The sequence below is a fragment of the Pinus tabuliformis genome, chromosome 5_1, assembly GCF_031772625.1.
Source record: "Pinus tabuliformis cultivar Carrire ecotype Pingquan chromosome 5_1, CPIR1, whole genome shotgun sequence".
NCBI lineage: Eukaryota > Viridiplantae > Streptophyta > Pinopsida > Pinales > Pinaceae > Pinus > Pinus tabuliformis.
The window spans coordinates 434,392,787-434,405,745 of record NC_142305.1 but is presented as its reverse complement, the minus strand read 5'-3'; positions in this window follow the sequence as shown (position 1 = coordinate 434,405,745).

Sequence of the window (12,959 nt, the reverse complement as noted above, 5' to 3'; positions counted from 1 at the left end):
TACATCTAGGATGAGATGGAGTTCCTAGACATCTCCTCGCTTGTTGCTGAATACCGATACACTGTCAAGATCAAGCATAAATTTAAACAAAAGAAGTGAGACGTTGAATCCGAAGAAAAGAAAAGGTGCCCCCAAACCATAGAACAAAGGACAAATTCCAGGCGGGGTGACCTAGGACAACCCATCAAAGCTGCTAGCAAATAATAACAACATGAAGGCAAAGAAGGACATAAAGAAGTGGTGTGAGTTCCATAAGAGCCCCACTCACAATACAAGTGAGTATCACGCGAAGCAGTCATTAGTGGTTGAGTTGAAAGCTACAAAGTCATATGCATGTTTCGACTCAGAGTCAAACCTAACAAGGGGAATGAAAAAGGGAAGAAGATTATTGGTACAAAGCCTAGCACCACCGTTGTGACCACCAAGGTCTAGAAGATCGAGCCTGAAGATACAGAGGAAGGGGAGCATCTCTTCCACTCACATATGTGGGTGAATGGGTTTCTGCTGATGTTCATTGTCGATAGCAAGAACCAAAAGAACCTTATCTCAGTAGAGGTCATTAAACGACTAGGCCTACCGATCACACCACACCCACAACCATACACCATCGAGTGGCTCCACCAAGGATGCTATATCTGTGTCAGCCAGTAGTGTTGTCTTGCCTACAACATCACACCCTTCATGGATGATGTATTGCGTGACATTGCTCCTCTTGAAGTTTGTGATCTTTTATTATGCCAACCATACTTGTGGAAGCGTCATACTATGTATGAGTCCAAGCCTCACACTATTATTATCAATTTTGGCAATAAGTTATACAAGATACCACAGGTAACCCCTCGTACCTCCAATTATTTGATCTCTGCTAAGGAATGTAGTAAGATCATCTCCCAGAATGGGAAAATTATTTTCTTTCTGATTCACTCTCAAAGTAAGGGGAAGATTGTGGCCACATCCATTGCCCTCGAGAGGAGTTCATCTACACAGTAGAAGCAGGTGGATAAGGTCATGGAAGCATACAAGGACATCTTCTCCACACCCACAGGAGTACCCTTACACTGCTAGTTCAAGCATTCGATCGATCTGACTCCAAAAGCACCTCTATCCAATGGGTTGATATACTATTGCTCCATTATGGAAAATGAAGAGATCAAGTGAAAAATCTAGGAGTTAATGCAAAAAGGGAACATCCGACCAAATTACTCATCTTGTGGGAGCCCAATTGTACTTGTACAAAAGAAGGATGGGACTTGGAGGCTTTGCATTGATTACTAGGCACTGGAAAAAATCACTATCAGGAACAAGTATCTAATCCCACGAATTGATAACCTTCTTGACTAACTTAAGGGGGTCAATTATTTCAGTAATATCTATTTAAAGTATGGCTATCACCATGTTCAAATAGAGGCCATAGATGTATGGAAGACTGCCTTCAAATCCAAGGAGGGCCTTTTTGAATGTTTGGTCATACCTTTCGGGTTGACAAATGCCCCTATAAATTTTATGAGGCTGATGGATGACGTCTTGCGACCCTTCACCAACTCGTTTGTGATTGTATATCTGGACAACATCCTCATCTTCACTAAGAGTTGGGAAGAGCACTTGCAGCACATTCGACAAGTCCTTCAAACCTTGCGACAACACAAACAATGTAACAACATGGAGAAATACACCTTTGGTATGCGTCAGTTCTAGTATTTTGGTTACATCATAGATGATCAAGGTGTGCATGTGGATCTGGCTAAGATCCAAGTCATTAGGGATTAGTTAGCCCCGACCACTCTAATAGATCTTCACAACTTTTTGGGCCTTTCCAATTTTTATCGGAGGTTCGTGTTGGGATTCTCCCATATAACTTGGCCTTTGAGTTAAGTCACCAAGGGTGGAGTGAAAGAAACATTTTCCTGGTCCAAGTCCCAATAGAAGGCATTCGTTGAGCTGAAGCGTTGCCTCTGTCCTGCACCTATACTCACATTTCCATACTTGCAACAACCATTTGAAATTGAGACATACACCTTTGACTATGCTATTGGTGCAGTTCACACCCAACAAGGTTATCCCATGGCCTATCATTGTGAGAAACTTTCTGATACAATTAAGAAGTATCCCACCTATGATAAAGAGATGTATTCTATTTTGCAGGATTATCGACAATGGAAACATTACATTCTAGGTAAGGATACAGTCATCTACATAGATCATAGACCTCTTCAGTTTACACATACACAAGGGAAGTTGCAGAATGATCGCCATCAGAAGTGGTCTACAAATATGCAACAATTTCACTTGAACATTAAATATAAGAAGGGAAACACTAATCATGTTGTAGATTGCCTCAGTCGACCCCCAATTGTAGCACTAACTACTATTATCAACTCTTGTGGCCACAAGACCTTTCGATGGTCGCAACTGTACAAGAATGATCAAGAGTTCGCCACCACATACCAGATGCTAGTGGATGGAAAGAAAGTTCCATATTTCCACCTCTAGAGCTCATTATTATGCTACCTGAGCCACCTTTGTGTTCCTTTAAGTGAGCGTGCCAAACTGATTTGAGAGGCACACTACAATCAGTTCGTAGGACACTTTAGTGTGGAGAAAATTGTGGTTGTAATACAAAAGCATTTTTATTGGCTAAGACTCCGACAAGATGTTGGAAACTATATTACATCATGCATTTCCTCTATCATTGTTAAGCCAACCATTAAGAGGTAAGGCTTGTACACTACTCTGCCTACTCACAGCCAGCCTTGGGAATCCATCTCCATGGATTATCTATTTGGCCTCCCTTCTACCAAGTATGGTAACGACTGTGTATTTGTGGTTGTGGATAAATTTTCTAAGATGGCTATATTGGCAGCTTGCAAGAAGAGTATGACAGTAGAGGACACAACCAAACTCTTCTTTGATTGAGTGTGGGTACATTTTGGGATCTCGAAGATCATTATATCAGATCAGGATAGTAGGTTCCTCCACACATTCTTGCCAAGCCTCTGGAAATTATTGGACACCAAGCTCACCAAGTAAACTGCATTCCATCCCCAAATTGATGGCCACACAAATGCCATCAATAGGATGGTAGCGCACATACTATGCATGTACAACTCCAAGCATCCATGAACCTGGGGTGAGATCCTTCCTTATGTGTAGCATAGTTGTAACAAATCTCTCCATAGCTCAATTGGCCACGGTCCCTTTCAAGTGGGTATGGGATTTCAACCATTATGTCCAATTTATGTTGCCATTCCTCGTGCGATTACACAGACAAAATATAAACATGTACATTTCCAGTCTGATAAAGAAACTAAGTTTATTGAATGCATTCAACACATCCGCGAGGAGGTGCATGACATATTGGGTAAGTCCAATGCAAAGTACAAGCAACGACATGATCAACATTGGGTGCCACATAAATTTCAGGTGAGCGACACAGTTTGGTTGCATTTTCAGAAAGAACGCCTTGTTAGGGACCATCAGAAACTACGACCACCCTGATACGGGCCCTACACCATCACCAAGGCTATGGGAGACAATGAGTTCGAGCTCATCATTCCCCCATTCCTTAGCCTAAACCTAATGTTCAATGTGAAGCACCTTCAACCATACTTTCCATCATTGTTGGATACATTAGACATTGCAGAACAAATAACACCAAAAAATGTCAATCCAGACTACATGGAACATGCCACAACTAATTGGATCATGGACACATAGATAAAAAACACTTGCCAACAAAATATGCAACTATATCGAGTTGTCAAAGCTGGCCAGCTTATGTACCAGGGCAAGTGGCTTACTATGGACTAAGTTCAATAGAAGTTTCCCCATCTGATGGAGGCACTCAACGTAATAGGAACCTTGCTTCCTAAGGGGGGAGGACTGATCTAGGTGGATATTTGTGTCTACTGGCCTATTCCACTTGGACCCCCAACATTATTTCTTTTAGTTTCCTTAATTGTAGCACAATTTACAATGTTTGGCAGTTTTTCAAGTCTTGAACTTCCGGAGCCATTTTGAGGCCCTAAACAATGTTGTTTTTGGAAAACAGGCAATCCATAGAATACAATAGGGGTTTATAGTTGAAATTTGTAGTCCTTTGATAGATATTTATAATGAGGTACCGTACGCGTCAAATGAATATCATATGCCAAAGTTACGATCCCGAGAAGTTGATGTACAAATTTACCCCAACGAGGCCCATAGACTTTTGGCGCTTCATCTCCTAGGGTTAGTTTTTTAGATGTTTAATGTTTTCCATTGTTTCTAAATAATAAATAGGCCTCTAAGCCTTATTGTAACACAATTCAAAAGGCATTTAGCTGCCACATATCTTCTCAGAGATAAGCTACCATAGCCCAAGTTAGTTTATTTCCATTCTGCATGTAAATGATTTTCAATATTTTGTTATTAATGAATTGAAGTTTTTCTTTCGATGTAGCTCTATGTTTATGTTTATATATGTATTTCATTTCATTCCTTCATAAATATGGATCAGATGTAACAGCTTGGGTTCCATGGAGGCTATGGGTTGAGATAGTAGTCCCTAGATCCCTGTAACAACTTGGTTTCCCTGGAGGCTGTGGGTTGAGATGGTAGTCCTTGGAGTCTTGGACAACTTGGGAAGAGACCAATCTTGAGTTAATATCTGCAGTGATCATTTATGAATATTTCCATGTTTATGATTTCAATTTAGCATTGGATTATGGACTTCCTAGGAAGGAGGTGAATCCCTGGTACTACTCTTAAGGGCGGAGGTGTAAGCATCTAGATTCCCTTGCTTTTAATTGAGGATGGTGGTGTGAGCCTCTGGATTCCCTTGTTGCTGATCGAGGGTAACATATCCTTTTTATTTGTTAGTTGAATAAAATGCGCATATGTATATATGTGTATATCATTATAAATATTGTATCAATTTGTGTTTATAAATCTCCATAGGAAGTATGTTTATTTTCTGGTTGAAGCGAATGTGCATCTATATATATAATATATATATATATATCATTGTAAATATTGTATCAAGATGTGTTTATAAAGCTTCATAAGTAGTATGTCTTGTCATAAGTGTCATAGAACACCAAGGACAATGTTCCCCCAAGCGGGAGGGGTTTGTAACAACCCTGGGTTAAAATTCGATGTAAATAAATAATGTATGGATATTGTAAGAGAAAGAATCAAACCAAGGTCATGGGATACGTATTCCAAGTTGAATGAGGGGAAAAAAATTACATTGGGAATCACTTGTAGTTAATTATTTATTTATTGGCAATGGAAATTGGAATTAACATTAGCAAAAGGCAAAAGGAAATAAATGGAAAATTAATTATTATAGGCTAGCAAGGACATGTGGAAAAGGTGCAAAAGAAAAAAAAAAAGGAAATGAAAGAAATTCCACTTCATCGGGTGGGGAAGAGGAAGAGAAAAGAAAAGGAGAAAATAGTAAAAGAGTATGCATGCAAGGGAAAATGAAGGAAAATGAAAAGGAAAAGAAAAGAAATTGGAGAGACATCATTTTAGTATTCTCTTTTGGGTAAAATGGAGGAGAAGGAAAAATAACACTACAACAAGAGAAAGAGAGAGCACTAGGGACACAAGCAAGACACAAGGAGAGACAAGCAAGGAAAAGCTAGGAGAAAAAGAGGGATTCTTGTGGCATCCAAGAGGAAGATTGAAACAACAGCTAGCAAGGGCAGAAAAGAACAGAGAAAATAACAGCCAACACGAGGATTTTTTAGATAACAATTTGCATGTGTGATTATATTGCTGGGATATGAATGCATGGTTCATGCATTTGAGTTATTGATCATTTTGTTGTCATTGGCATGGAGATTTTCCTAGAGTGGAAATGGTGTATAACATTGCATTACGCCATTTCCTGGATAACCATGATGAAGTGGGTTACTTGTTTGGTTTAGCTTTGGATTGTCTATAGATTTTGGATCCTGGTTGAGGTGGTCTCGGGAAAATTCCAAGGGTTGAGAGTGGAGATGGTTTTATCTGGGAAAGCTCTTGATAGGTGGGTGGAGATAGGAAAATTCCGCTGGGTATGTGAAAAACATTTGAGGCATCCAAGCTTGTATTGATTTTGGTGATTGATGGACTGGTTTAGGTGAAATCACTGTGACTTGAGGGTGGGGGTGGTTTAACCTATGGATTCCCTATTTGGTTATGTTTTGGTTTATCCCATGTGATCCCACATTCACGCTTGGAATATGGAAGGGGGGTGATTGGGCTCAAAGAAATATTTGGTTCAATACAATCTATGGTTGGGTGCTGTGAGTAAGTCCCTAACTTGGTTGGTACTATGCATATGATTATATGTGTTATTCTTGATGAGATCCATGAGCATAAGTTTTGATTTAATGTGTTGATTATATGACTGGTTTGTCGTGGCTTTATTCTGGTTAAAATGTTGGTTACATACATGGTATATTATTATATGATATTCTCATGTTATTGATGTTGTTGATGGTTTGACAAGCTATTTAATAGTTTATATGAATGTATGGGCTAATATGTGTTTGTTACAGGTATTATGATAGGGAAGTAAACCTTCTTGATGAACATATGAAGAAATTAATGAATCAATGAATAATTATGCATTCATGACCTACAGGTACCATGTTTACCAAGTGTTTGTATAAATGTCTAACATGTGTTGTGTAAGATCGAGTAAGAACATATCTTAGAAACAAGATATGAAGACTCAAGAACTCTAATGATAAATTTCTAGACAGTTGGCCTGTAGGATAACCTTGAAATTCTAGAACTGAGTATGTGGACACATGCACAGAACTGGGAAATCTCAAACATAACCGCAATGAGGATGAGTTGTGCGTGTGGCTGGAGCCTTTTGGCCACACTGGAAGGCCTGCATGCGTGTGACTGAGAATAAAGATAGGTTAGAATGTGGTTTCAACTTAGGGAAAAGGTCACCAGTGAAAATTTTCTGACGTCTGTGTGATCATGTGTCTCTGTGTAAGGCCCTATCCTAGGGTCTTATAACAGATCCATATTCTCTGGGAATTAAATGAAATAAGAGACAATAATTTACTTTCATACAAGATATTTAAACAATGAAAATTTTATCCTTCCTTACAAGACATTTAAACAATGATAATTTACCATTTACATTCTAATCCCTACAACTTATAGAGAGCATTCATTTCAATAATTTACATGAGTAATCTATGCATAGAGGAATACATGTACTGGTGGCTGGTGGAGATGCCTTTGAGCTGCTACTCCTGCTAAAATGCTCCTCCTAACTAACCCAACTGGATTTACCTCCCAACCAACTAGGAAATAATTCTTAGCCCAGGAAACCTCCACAGGTTCCCTAGCCCTCCGAGCCCAAGTCCAACCAAATGTAGTGTGTCCAAAATGAATAATCCAGACCAAGATAAACAATATTTCCCTCCTCTCAACAACCCAAGAAACCTCCACAGGTTCCTAAGGTCTCCAAAATCACAGCAATCCTAAAATCACAGCCAACCCCAAAATCAAAGCAAGACCCCCACACCTCCCCTTTTCTCCCTTCCTCCTTCCCTTTTTATACCCTCCCTCTCTTTTCCACCTCAACCACCTCTCATTAATGTCATTAACTTCTCCTCCATCCTTACAATTGACTTCTCTTCTCCCAAGTAAATCTGGGAGTACATTTGGAAATGTGATATGAATATAAAATTGGGAAATTAATGGGAGAGGACCATGTCTTCTCCCAAGTAAATCTGAGAGTACATTTGGGAATGTGTGATGAATATATATATTGGTAATTGAATGGAGAGGACCATGTCTTCTCCCAAGTAAATGTGAGAGTACATTTGGGAATGTGAGATGTAATTAAATGGAGAGGACCATGTCTTCTCCCAAGTAAATGTGAGAGTACATTTGGGAATGTGAGATGAATATATATATATATATATATATAATTTGAAATAATGGAAGGAGACCATATCCTACCTAAGATTCAATTTGAGAAGGCAAGTTGGAAATTTGAATAAAATAGAAATAATGAATTTTATATTACTAAATAATTTATAGTTTCCAAAATGAAGGTATTCACCAATATTTCTTAGTATTTTAAGGTAATGTAAACATTAATAAAATTTGCATGATAAGATTTAAGTGGGGCATTACATACACCCCTCCTTCAAAAAACTTCGTCCCGAATTTAGAATGAAAAGATACAAGGAGTTCAAAAGCATAACAAACTAGAGAGAGTTATAGCAGTAAAATTTGATAAGTCAGATAATGACATTACTTCCCATCAAGAGTCTCCAACTGATCTATATCCTCCTATCCATCCTGACCTACTTCTGTTCCCACCCTATCCGTCCTCTGCTGCTTTATCAGTGGCAACGACCATACTAACCACTGATAAAATCGACATGGTGGAAGCATCGACTATATCGACCTAACTTCCCCAGCAGGCAGCTGGAAATCATCATCACACGTCCAGGGGAGTGTGTCCACCACTACCCTCCCACGATTCCAGTTTTCAGAGGATACACGGTGGGAAATGCCTCCACCCCTCCTTCACAACTAGGGTTAACGCCCTAACACGGACCACACTACAGCGCTGGTTGGACTTGTCATCGAATAATCCAGTCAGGTCATCTCACCACCTGTCATTTGCATTTTACTCGTATCATAAGAGTGCATATCAAGTAGATACTAAATGTAGTAGAACAATGTACATTATACCTTCCCCATGAGATGTCTCAACTTTCCCTCAATGGAAGAGTAGATCTCGACTATCATATAGTTCTTTCCCCCTGTGGGTTAGCTCTCATTCATGCATTTATATAACAATGAGATATATAATCCTCATGTTATTAAGTCTAGTATCCACGTATCAATCTTGCAGTTCATACTGGAAATAAATCATAAATTCACTAAGTCATTTGTTTAAACCAATCATATCCACTTGAGCCATATATGAAACAAAATAATTCTGATAAGTCACGCACTAGATAATTCACCACTAAGCGAGTCATACATTTAGGCCATACATCAACCATTTCCATCATCAATATCAAATCTATCAATTGATTTATATAAGTAGTTTCACGTGTCCAACCAAATGCATCGATATTACATAATGTTCATAAATAATAACACGGGGCTACAAAATAGAGCCTTAGCATGGGTAGCTATCTAAGTCAAAATGGACATCACAGATGCTCATGTGACAACCTTGTGAATCCTTGATAACAATTAGAGTTGAAACAGATTCAACTGTCCACCATGGAAAATAGCATTTGAACCTGGATATGCTATAAGGTGGTACCAAAACCAAAATATTGGCAAGCAACTGATTAGTGCACTATCAATTCCACTAGAAGGTGCTAGTATAAGTTTCATGCATATAAATACCTTAGTGAATATAAAAGTCTCACTCTTCCAATTTGCTGGCTTTTCATCTTCCAAACCAATTAGTTAACTTGAAAATAAAAGACTCAAAACTTCAAAAACTGTTTCCCTCATGATTTTCATACTTTATTTTTTTTTGTAAATTGAGAGAAATGTCCTCTAAATGTCAAAGGTTTTATATATTTAATCATTGTTTACTATTACTAAAACAATTTCATGATATATATTGTAGCTCACAATATGACCAGACAAATGAGAAATAAATAACGAATGGAATAATTGCCTTTGCCCTGCTGCTATTAGTATTTCCTTTCTAAATGGCACCACATTTTTAAAGATGCCTACTCCTTTCACAAGTGGCTAGTGACTACAAAAGTTTCGAAGAAAGTTGAGGGTCCTTTTATCCAAAACTAGAGACACATTATTTTTTTCACGGTTTTATTCAACACTAGAATAAGGGTAAAAGTGTATTCTAATATTTTCACTGGTCTTTTATTGACTAAATAAGCTTCCATTCTAAAATCCCAAATTCTCTACAAATTGATCTTCTCATTTAATTTAAGATCATTAAAAACAACTATCACAGTAAGCCTTACACAAGTCCATGGTATTCAATCTATGTTTTCACTAGATAATTCCACCACTCATAGAATAATCATTAACGTGACATATAGGATATTTCAACACATCCTAATCTGAATTCCCATGCTTCATAGTCGTTTACTTCTCAAACTCGAGATTTGTTATTATGACTTCCTCCATGAGGAATGACAATTATACTATCTGAAAGATAATCCTACTATCCGAATGGAAAATCTACTGTATCTTAAATAAGAATAATGATAATATTCTATCAACAGGATTAGAAATCACCCTCGTATGTAAAATATAATTGACTACATTCGTTAGATTGGGACACATTTTGGGTATAAAATACTGGCTCAAAAACTGCAATTTTCAATGCAAATATTGTTCACACCATCCATATATTTAATAGACACTGAGGTGGGAAACAAACAAGACCTCAGGTACAGATTAGTGGGAAAAAAACTGCAATTTTCAATGTAAATATAGTTCACATCATTCTTCGATCAGAATTCTGAGACCATTTCAGAGTTTCATCCTTCAACCAAATTTAATCATTGTGATGTGGCAGACTTAAATATACAATTAATGAACTTGGGTTGCATGTTGAAATAGAATAGCTACATCTTCACAAACCAATCATGATAGCTTGAGCTTAGACCCCTTTGAATGTCGAGAAAGTGACCTTGCACATAACCTGCTAACTTTCCTATCATTAATTCTTTGGTTCATGTGCCAAAGTCTTCCAATCATAATCATATAGTTTACATGCATCTTCTCAGATAACAGAGATATAACGAATCATCAGAGTCATTGGATCAACATCCTTCATCAATCTTCTCATTTTAAGATGAGACAATATCACGCTCCAATTGTATCAACAAACTTCCAATCACCAAATCCCAACAATACACATGCACGGGAACTCTCTCTCACATGCTCTTCCTGTTTAACAACAACTTCTAAACAATAATATATTCAACTGACAAACATCAATAGCAGTATCATACCTACATCAATAGTACCTTCATATTACTGATATCACAAGTACTTCTGACTGTTTGAAGATACTAAGAGACTTTGATCTGAATTTTGCCTTGGTTTTGGCCTATGTTGTGTGGCTATGGTTAGTATCCTCTTCACCAATGCTCTTGTCTTTGTCTCAAGCAATAATGTTTTTACCCCGCAATTTTTGTTGCATCAATCCATTCACTAGGGGTGCCCCCTTGATGCTTATCTATATGCATTAATGGCTGATGTTCTAGATGATATGTTGGAATCTATTCCTATTGCAGGGTATCCCTTTTCGGGTTGCTTTGTGGCTAATGGCTATGTGGGATTGGTGTCTTTAACACATTAGAGCAAGTTGCAAGTTTAGCATCATAAGGACCTTCCCTTTGCTAGGAAGTCCCATGTTGTTGGACACATTCTTTAGGCTCCCCATGCCTATTATGCTTATTTTTGGTTCCCGTTACCCACCAAAAGTGGGCAACCCATAGAAGATAATTTTTGTCCCCTTTGGTAAGCTAGCCAACCAACAACCCTATGATGATACATAGATAGCTTTACTTCAGGGTTCTTCGCCTATGCTCTAGTCAGTGCTCTCTCCCATTTTGTTGATTTGAAGTCTGTCCTATGTATCTAACCTGAGAGTATGGCACATCATAAAGTAAGGAGGTAGAAAAGTCATTTCATATTTTAATGTGTTGTTTGGATCCAAACAGATGACATTGGTAGCTTTGGAAAGGATTTTGGATATTTTTAGTTTCATTGCTTGACAAGCTATAGATGCTGCCAAACCGACAAGTATCTTTGTGGCAGCTACTGCCACCAATTGGATGGATGGTTATATTGCCCGCAGAGTATGTAATTTATTATATTCCAGAATATTGTTTCTTCTAACTGGTCTTCTTTCTAAATTTATCATATTGCACTTATCTCTTGTTGGTAAGAAGGTCAATGCAAATATTGTTATAGGAAATGGTGCAAGAGTAATGGGAGTGGCCTTAAAGGCAGTCTCTTGGGCACAATCTTGCCTGAACCAACAATTTTCATGGATTACAGATGGGATCGGGATCTGCTTTTGGAGCATTCTTGGATCCTGTGGCTGATAAGGTAAGATGGATTGCATTTGCTTCAAAATAAGTTTACTAATTTTTGGTTGACTTGATTGTTGTTGCTACTTACTTTTCATATATTAGGCTGTTTGAAGGCCTTTTATGGTCAGTCTCATCTTATTTTCTTCTAGTATTGTGGGTGAGGCAGAAAGAAATTGTTTGTTAATTTTACAAAATGTTTCAAAAACGAACTGGCCATATACTGTGGCTTGCTTGTTTACACGAATTCCCTCAGATCACTCTTCCTTTGTTTCTATTCACATCCCGATTTCATCTGCTCTTTTAAACTTTTACACTATGCCACACATCCAAACAAATTAATTTATATAACATACTTTGTGAACCATCTATCTATGTCCAAATATGTCTCACCAATAAAATATCCATATACTTGGAATATAAAGAAATCCATAAGGACAGTATTTTTGACGAAGTGAGCCATGGCACACCTGGTTGATGTGGATCTGGTGGCATCCTATTTTTTTTATCAGAACCATTTCATCACTCACAAAGCAGTTTTTGGTCAATACTCAAAAAACAAATCAGAGTTATGTGCTTTGTGGTTGCTGTTAAAACAACTCCAGACAGGGGTGCAACTAATATGCAAATTTTGAGAGGTTCAAAGCTGATATTAGATTGGGCAAAGGGCATCACCAAATTTGAGAATTTACATTTTATCCTGTTCATGGAAAAACTAAAGATCCAGGGAATATGTTTGAAGAGGTTTCCTTTCAAGTTTCAACACGTACTTAGAGAGCCCAATGAGAAATCTGGATATGCTTTCAAAAGAAGTATTGGAAATGGATGAACGCTTGATGGTGCTATAAAAAAATGATAGTTGTCCTCTCCCTGAAGTCATGCCACTCTATTGAGGAGTAGAATGAA